At 50.0% G+C, this 8,702-nt stretch overlaps 1 long non-coding RNA gene across 1 annotated transcript; it reads left to right on the forward strand.

Moving 5' to 3' along the window:
* The first annotated feature begins 693 nt into the window (after positions 1-693).
* LOC125438174 lies at positions 694-3,008 on the forward strand. The gene is made up of 2 exons (XR_007245302.1): positions 694-1,095; positions 1,406-3,008. It is a non-coding gene; the product is annotated as an uncharacterized LOC125438174 (long non-coding RNA).
* The last annotated feature ends 5,694 nt before the right edge of the window (positions 3,009-8,702 follow it).

Consider the following 8,702-nt stretch of genomic DNA (forward strand, 5'->3'; position numbering starts at 1 on the left):
GTGCTTTTGACCGCTTGGCGTCACTGGCTGGAGAGCGCGGCCCTCCTGTTCGAGGTGTGGACCGACCATCGGAACTTGGGGGTGCTCTGCGCCTCGGGGAAGTTGTCTGCCAAGCAACTTCATTGGGCTGACTTCTTCTCCCGCTTCAAGTTCACTCTACATTTCCTCCCCGGGAAGGCCAATTGCCTGGCTGATGCCTTGTCTCAGCTGCCAGATCCTTCCCCGGGGGACCCCGCTCTGGTCGGGACGGTATTTTCCCCCTCTCAGCTGGGCTTGGCGGTTGTCACTCGGAGTCGGGCGGCGCTTCACTCCAGCCCCCCAGCTTTTCCCACCTCGCTGGAAGAGGCCCTACGGGGGGCAGGGGCACTCAAAGTGCCACGGGATGAAGGGGGTGACCTGCTGGAAAAGCGGGGTGAGTTCTGGTGGAAGGGGGATCAACTGTATGTGCGTCCAGCAGCGCGCCTCCTTGCGTTACAGGGCTCCCATGACGTAAAAACGGCAGGTCACTTTGGGTTTGTGAAGATGTTGCATTTGGTCCGTAGACAGTTTTGGTGAAAAACTTTGAGGGAGGATGTGGAGGCTTATGTGAAAGGTTGCCCTATGTGCGCGATATCCAAAATGGAAATGTAGAGTGAACTTGAAGCGGGAGAAGAAGTCAGCCCAACTTGGATTTAGCTTGGCAGACAACTTCCCCGGGGCACAGAGCACCGCCAAGTTCCGATGGTCGGTCCACACCTCGAACGGGAGGGCTGCACCCTCCAGCCAGTGACGCCAAGCGGTCAAAGCACACTTGATTGGCCCCGTCTCCTTGTCACCAGCAGTCCAATGGTGCTCAGCCCCCGAAAACTAGGTGGGAAAGATCCACAAAAGCTTCTACGAGGTTCAGAAGGTGTGTGACCCCATGGCCAGTTTTGGAAACTTTGAAAGTTGGGAAGAGAGGGCGGGGATTCTGGGAGCTGGAAAGGGATACTGCAAGCTGCTTATTGCTGACTATTGCAATTGATTGCTCAGAAACAGGAAACTCACCCAGCCTCTACAGTGATGATGAAGAGGGGGGAGAGGACAACACACCACGAGGTTTGAGCACAAGGGAAGGTGAGCACATGAATTGCCACACTGGTCAATATTTTCACTGGAAGGCAACTGGGACCATTAATTTTCCATGAGCGCCGCCAATTCCTTTCAGCGTGCACCGTTGTTGGTTACGGGCTAGGATGGCGCTTGTGGTTGTTTTCTGCATAGGAATGTGCAGTCATGCCTGTGGAAGCTGTGAACGTGCTCCATGTGCGCCACAGGCTGTACCTACCACTGACAATCCGCAGAGCGTTTCCTTAACTTCAGAGTGTGTAAAAAACACATGTGCACCAAGGCCACGTTCACCTTCTCCCCTTTTCTCTCACTGCAGGTTCACCTTGCCCTTTACAATTGATGCAGTCTCCAGAGCGCGAAGCTCTGCTGAAAAAAAGGAGGCTACGTCATGTGGGTGAGCTGTCCGACATTGGTGAGTGGATGCTGGACACCACCAAAGGTTTCCTGGACACAGCTCAGTCAGAGATGAGCACTCTCAACCGCCACATGTCTACCATAGCCGATGCTGTGAAAGGGTCAACAGCTGCCATAGAAAGTCTAGTCCAGTTTTTCACTCAGCAAACCAGGATGACAGGGCAGACCTCAAATTTGGCCAGCTGTGGTCATGAAAGTGGGGGATGTGGGGGGGTTCTTCTGAGGAGATTGAGGGCACTCCTGGCAAAAAGAGGCAAGGCAGCCAAACCTTGGCAGTCAGAGGGGTACTGATAAACACACAAAGAAGCCTACCAAAGTGTTGGATCTGTAGACATTTGGAACCTCGGAGTGCGGGAAGTAACACAATCCTCCCTCCCTGTTGACCAGTTATAAATTTTACAGGGAGTAGGTGAGATTTAAGAAGGCCTGACAACACTGCTTTCCATGAGTAACTTCTCTGTTTCCCTAAGTATTGCAGCTCCACGTAACGTTCTCAGAATGGACTACTCTTCACCATTTACTCAATGGAATGAAACCTATCTCCTGTGGTGGGGAGGGGGATTTGGCCATTTCCTGGGACAATGGGGAAGGTACTGTGAGCGGTGGTCTGTATGATATTGAATAAGCACACATGTGTTCAATAAAAAACATTGATTTATTCAAATGAGTTCTCATAAAACATGAAAGGTTACAGTCACATGCAATTGCATGCTGGCCAGGTGTGCAACTTTCAGATGAAGTCCAACAGCGACTTCTGGCCTGTAAAGGGGCGGGGGGAGGAAACAGGATATATTGTCCACTATTGAGACTGTTTCAAACCACACTCCACTCTTGATCCAAAAATCAGTCTGTTTCTGACGAGGACACAGTGGGAGACGGTGTGCTGTAAGCCTCTGTGCTCACATCCTCCACATCTGGTGCATGCTTGGCCTTACACAATGCCTTACCACCCCTCATCTGCGTGCACAGTCTGTTCAAACCGCTGCATCTGCAGACCCTTGATATGTGTAGTCAGTCTCTGGTCCATCCTATCCATCTGCTGCTGCAGGCCTCGCACTGTAACGTTAGAGAGAGAGCGTTGGTCAGGTAGCGCACTGCCTGATTTACAGCTGGTCTGTTGGGGAGATGTCGAGGCCTGAAACGACTGGAGAGCACCATTGCAGGTGTGGATTGAAGAGACTGGAAAATGCTGTATTTGTGGACCCACCTTCAACGCCCGCAGGAGCAGAGGAATGGCCAAGCTCTCCACACCTAGCTCTTAGGGGAGACTTGTCATCGTTACTGATGTCGAGTCAGGAGATGGAGGTCACACACCCCCACCAATCACAGCAACAGAGGAGGTGGTTGTGATTAGCTCTGCCGTTTAGGCGGAGTCTAGCTCCTCACCTTGAATTTTGTGGAGTTCTGTTGGACTGTTTCTTACAGGCCCGCTGATGCCGTTGGCAAGTTACTAGCCGACAATACAGTTATTTGGATTTAAATAAATGTTACAGTTTTGCTTATAACCAGGCCTCCTCACTTTCTTGTGTTAACTGTTTCTTTCTGTGCTACAGGGACAGGCAGCTGTTCTGAGGGTGGTCTGTCACCCAAAGGGGTGCAATGGAAATGCGGGTGGGGAGTGTCTTCAGCAGGGGATGTCTGAGGGGCAAGTAACGTTCCAAATGATTCTGTTGCTGATGAACCCTGGAAGCTGGGCAGGGAAACCGCCCTCACCCGTGCAGCAATCACTGCTGAGGCAAAATAATGGGAGTAGAAATGCAAGAGAAATAGCTGCATGTCCTCAACATCACCACTTTATTTTGGAATACTATAACAAGTCAGCACCACTAATTCTACTCCGGTGTTGCTAGCATAAACTCCGCTATAGTGTCTCTAACCAGTTGTCCCTCTGTTCTGTTCCTAGCCTCAGTAGGGTCATAGTCCTCACCCTCATTGCATTCAAAAATGTTGTCACAACATGCTACAGAATCAATTGGTGGCAGACCACCACTCCCCTCTTCCTCTGGAACGTAAGTCCCATGGTTTTCACAAAACGTTGTGGAGGGCAACATAGGCACTTACAAGTGTGCTCATGTTCTCAAACTTAACTCTCAAGGGACCCTGGAGCAGGGACGTAGGTATAGATTTTTTATGGGAAAGGTTTGGGGGTGGGGCCACACCCCCATCTGCCCCTAGGGCATCACCACACCTCCCCAAGCCCCGCCCCTGGCCTAGCGCTTATAAAAGCAGCTCTCCAAGGCCGGGGACGGCAGACTCCCTTGCCCTTCCCTCCCCTGCCTCCCACCAGCTGGACTCCCAGCTGGCAGCCGGCAGTTCCTTCTGCCCTCCCCTCTGGGCAGAGGCATGGAAGGGAAATGGAGCCTGGTGCAAAATATGAGCCCCCCCCCCCCCCCCCGCAGCCGCTGTGATGCTGGAATCCATCCCCAAACAGCATCACTTTCAATGGTGTTTAAACTAGAGAGCCCAAATTCTCCTTTTAAACTTCTTTGAGTCTCCTACAGGAGAGAAAAGGGGTTATAAATCCAAACTCTTCTTCTAAACTGAGGACCTCAGATTCTTCCCTTAAATCCATGCCGAAGGGGGTGGATTTAAAAGGAGAATCTGGGGAAATTTGGGGGGTACCTGCTTTCAGGGGTGCAATTGATAAGCTAGAAGCACCAAACTTTCTGGGTATCTTTAGGAGAATCTCTTAATGATACCACCCAGGTTTGGTGAAGTTTGGTTCAGGGGGTCCAAAGTTATGGACCCTCAAAGGTGTAGCCCCCATCTTCTATTAGCTCCCTTTGGAAACAATGGGGGATGGGGGCACCCCCTTTGGGAGTCCATAGCTTTGGACCCCCTGGACCAAACTTCACAAAACCTGGGTGGTATCAATAAAAGACTCTCCTGATAATACATCCCATGTTTGGTGAACTTTGGTTCAGGGTGTCCAAAGTTATGCACCCTCAAAGATGTAGCCCCCATCTTCTATTAGCTCCCTTTGGAAACAATGGGGGATGGAGGCACCGCCTTTGGGAGTCCATAACTTTAGACCCCCTGAACCAAACCTCACCAAACCTGGGTGGTATCATTAAGAGATAGGTAGTATCATCAGGAGAGTCCCCCAAACAATCCCTGAAAGTTTGGTGCTGCTAGCCCAAACACTGCGCCCCCTGCAGACCAAAAACCAAAAACACTACAAATGTTTTAAAAACCCACAAACGGAGGGGCGGAGCTTTGGACATAAATGGGGGGGGTTGAACCCAAGAACCCCCCACTTACCTACATCCTTGCCCTGGAGACACCTCCACCTTTGCTTCAGTCTCCCGAAAGCGCGCTCCACCACACATCTGGCTCTTGACAACCTTCAGTTGAACCTGCGCTGCAGAGCACTGGAGTTGGGCCCATACAGCTTGACAAGCCACTTACGGATGGGGAAAGCACCATCATCCAGGACTAATGGGGGGACATTGGCACCATTCACCATTAGAGATGGAGCAGAGGGAAAGAAGACACCACCATCCAACAAACTCGCACCAGTAGAAAATGTGGGCATCATGACTCTTCCCTGGATGTCCAATTTCCTGTTGATGTACTCCTCTCTGCTGTCTGCGGGGTTCTGTATCTGAATGTGGCATCCGTCAACGGCACCAACACACTGTGGGAATCCAAGTTTTGCAAAACCATGCATCACCTGTGCAGACAGTGGAGAGAAAGGGATAAGTAATAAGAGGCCAAGCTTGTTGTGCTGCAGGAAGTGGAGGTTCACTTAAAAAGTGAGCTGAATTGCTTCTATTCAGAATAGATGAGTTACTCCACCTATCACCGAGAACACACCAGGCGTTATGTTTGGAGTAGGCCATCCTGGTTTTAAACATCTTATCTGGATGCATATCATTTCTAAACTGCATCCAACCCCAAGGATGAATTAATCCTGTGTTTCTTGGGAGATCTCCTAAACAGCTGATCTGCGCAATATATATCACTTTAAAATCCAACTCCCCCCCCCCAACACACCTCCCCCCGGTGCACTCCAGGAAATTTAGGGGACATGGCGGAACTCCGAAGAGAGGGCCAGCTTACAATCACCTCCCCTCCCCCAACACACACTGTGTGAGGTAGGTGAGACTGAGGTAGGTGAGTCTGAGAGACTGAGAGAACTGTGACTCGAACAAGGTCACCCAGCAGACTCCATGTGGAGGAGAGGGGAAACAAACCTATTTCAAATTAGAGTCTTATCACTCCTGTGAAGGAGTTGGGAATCAAACCCGGTTCTACAGATTACAGTCTCCTTTTCTTAACCACTGCACCCAGTTCTGAAGAGGTTTACAACTGCCTGTTTCCACATCACCCACCTGTACTGGAGGTCTCCTGCCCAACTACTGACCAGGGTTGACTTTAAAAGGAGGTTGAACAAATCAGAAGGGGAGGTGTTCCTCAGTGGCTACATTGAGCCTCCATGTCTGGAACAGAGTACTGCCCTGATTGAATTCAGCCATCTCTCAGTGAGCTCCGGCTGCCTTGGAACCCGTAATGGCCAGGAAGGAAATTTGCCTGGCCCCCAACCCAACCCGACCTTGCCAAACTCTGGGTGAAGCAAGCTTGCCAGTCACCTTTGCAGCTGCCTCTCATCCTTGCAACCTGCCAGTCTTGGAAATCTTCATGTTTGCAAAAACCAAGCCCTTTGAAGCATCACAGGGAGAGGAGGTTGGGGCTTTCTGTCAGGGTCAGGACTTTAGCTGCATCTGGGTGGGACCAAGGTTCGGTCCGTGGGCAGGCACGAAGCCATGGCAAGTGGACCCCAGGCACTCACATACATCACATCTCAAAGCATACCTTTTCTGAACTGCATCCAACCCCAGGGATGAATTAATCCTGTGTTTCTTGGGAGATGTCCTAAACAACTGATCTGCATAATGTATATGTGAAATCCCACCCCCACCCCAAAAAACCCCTCCCACCAGTCCACTCCAGGCAACTCAGGGGACATGGCGGAAATGTAAAGAGAGGGCCACCGTATCATGAAACGTATAAACGCGGGGGGGGGGGGAGCGACTTAGCCTTCACAAACTGTATGGATGGGTTGATTCATTCTGACCACGCTTGGGAACAGCACCTGTTGGACCGCCTTGCAGAATTCGTGCAGAGCGTCTGCGGCACCGGTCCGCCCAACACCGAGCTGCTCCCTCACTTCCCGAAATGTGTTTTGACTTCCCAAGTACCAGAGAGCCATGCCAACCCTCGTTTCCACAGGCAAAGCATGGCGCATGTGCATGTCCCGGTACTGCAGGTGCGGCCTCAGGATTTCGACCAGCCACTTAAAAGTCCCCTTGTCCATTCTGAAGTTTTCCATCCACTTCTTGTCATCCCAGTATGGCAACATGCAGTTTTTCCACCATTGACGTGGACGTCGGGAAATCGCTGAAAGGGCCACACAATGGGCAAGAGGAACAGAGCAGCTGTGGCTCAGCTGCCTGACAATGCGGCAGCAGACCGTCGCCGCTGTCTCCAGTAGGCTGCTCAAATGTGCAACCAACACCACAATGGCAGCAAAGAGCTCCTCCAATTCAGGATCCATGATTGTTCACCAGCCTGTTTGTGAGGAAGCATGTAAAGTTGCACCTTCACGACGGTGTCGCAAAGTCCATCCAACATTGCGACATGCCCGTTAAAGGGGCTGTCAATATCCAGCCGCTGGAAAAAATGGAGCCAATCAGCCTTGAAGGGGTGGATAGCCTTACCGAGTAGAACCGCCCAATGAGCTCAGGTAAGGAGAGACGAGCTCAACATGTGCAGACGAACAGCGAATCGAGCTCGGCTGCCAATTTTTCGTGTCAGCCCAAAGAATGCACGGCAGGATAGCTCATCCCGCCCTCTGAGTTCGGCTAAGGATGTACGAGCTCAGCTGAGGAACAACGAGCTCAACTGCTGTACAGAATGACAGTGAGTCAAATTCATGAAGAAAAAATCAGGCGGACGCAAGTCGAGCTCTACAGAATGTACTGTGGGGAATCACCCTAAGTGCAGGCAGACCGTCTGTCTAATGATCTGCTCCAGAATCTTCTCTGGTATCGATGTCAGGCTGACTGGACGGGAATTATTAGGGTCCTCCTTTTTCCCCTTTTTGAGAGATGGGGATAACATTAGCCCTCCTCCAGTCCACTGGGACTTCTGTTCTCCAGGAGTTCTCAAAGATTATAGCAAGTGGTTCTGAGATTACTTCTGCCAGTTCTTTTAATACCCTGGGATGCAGTTCATCAGGCCCTGGAGATTTGAATTCGTTTAAAGTAGATAGGTATTCCTGCACTACCTCTTTATTTATTTTGTGCTGCATTTCTCCTACTGCATCTTCTGTTTCTTTTTCTCCTGGATGTGCAGTGTTTCCTTTTTTGGAAAAGACTGAGGCAAAGAAGGTGCTGAGTAGTTCTGCCTTTTCTCCATCCCCGGTTAGTATTTTGCCATCCCCTCCATGCAGTGACTCTATTCTTTTGCTACGGACATAACCAAAAAAGCCTTTTGTTGTTGTTTTTAACCTCTCTGGCAAGCCTCAGCTCATTGTGTGCTTTGGCTTTTCTGACTTTCTCTCTACACATCCTGCTTGTTTGTTTGAATTCCTCTTTGGCGATTTCCCCCCTTTTCCATTTCTTGTCCATGTCCTTTTTAAATCTTAGCTCAGTTGAAAGTTCTTTAGATAGCCATCCTGGTTTCCTTAGACACTTCCCATTTTTTCTCCTCATTGGAACTGTTTGAAATTGTGCCCTCAAAATCTCACTTTTAAGAAACTCCCAGCCATCATGCACTTCTTTCTCTTTTAGTATTTTTAACCATGGGATCGCACCCAGTAGATTCCTAAGCTTACTGAAATCTGCTTTCTTAAAATCTAGAATGCGTGTATGACTATGCTTAGCATCCCCTTTCCACTGGATAACAAACTCCAGAAGAACGTGATCACTTCCACCTAAGGATCCTAACACTTTCACTCCACTAATCAGTTTTGCCTCATGAAGTGGGGGCGGGGGGGGGAGAAAACTGACAAAAGGGCTGGGATGCAGCCAGCAGGGACAGTAGAGAAGAGATCATGCATGCCCTTCTGAAAATTGCACTGGTAAGTTTTAAAAGAAAAGAAAAAATGACTTTCTGCTTTCAGTTTAACAAAGGTTTCACGAGGGGGCTAATCAAAACAAAAGCTAATTTGTGGCTTTTACCTGTTATCTTCCAGC

The sequence above is a fragment of the Sphaerodactylus townsendi genome, linkage group LG08 (genome assembly GCF_021028975.2).
Source record: "Sphaerodactylus townsendi isolate TG3544 linkage group LG08, MPM_Stown_v2.3, whole genome shotgun sequence".
NCBI classification, from domain to species: domain Eukaryota; kingdom Metazoa; phylum Chordata; class Lepidosauria; order Squamata; family Sphaerodactylidae; genus Sphaerodactylus; species Sphaerodactylus townsendi.